General features: G+C 50.9%; 1 non-coding gene across 1 annotated transcript; it reads right to left on the bottom strand.

The window, feature by feature from the left end:
- Trnas-gcu lies at positions 1-82 on the bottom strand. Its single transcript has one exon. It is a non-coding gene; the product is annotated as a tRNA-Ser (tRNA).
- Positions 83-344: the final 262 nt, after the last annotated feature.

The following is a 344-nucleotide window of genomic DNA, read 5'->3' as shown; positions in this document are numbered from 1 at the left end:
CGACGAGGATGGGATTCGAACCCACGCGTGCAGAGCACATTGGATTAGCAGTCCAACGCCTTAACCACTCGGCCACCTCGTCTGCTGGTACAACAGCTGTGTCTTGGGCTAGTGCTTGCGGAAAGAAGACATTTGTCGATTCGAAAACGCATTCAAAACATCGTACTGGGCTGGTGTTAACGTCTAATGCCAAGCTGCAGAGCAGCCGACCAAGCTCCCACTCGCGAATCGTTTAATGACAGCATCCGTCCATGTCGATATCCGATCGGGGCAAAATCACCGGCCCACTTGTTTACTGCAGGAATAAGCATTGTATCGACATGCAATGTCGTCTAATGCAAATG

This window comes from Schistocerca piceifrons, chromosome 2 (genome assembly GCF_021461385.2).
Source record: "Schistocerca piceifrons isolate TAMUIC-IGC-003096 chromosome 2, iqSchPice1.1, whole genome shotgun sequence".
NCBI classification, from domain to species: domain Eukaryota; kingdom Metazoa; phylum Arthropoda; class Insecta; order Orthoptera; family Acrididae; genus Schistocerca; species Schistocerca piceifrons.
The sequence above is the reverse complement of the archived record's forward strand: the minus strand, read 5'-3'. Positions and strand labels throughout refer to the sequence as shown.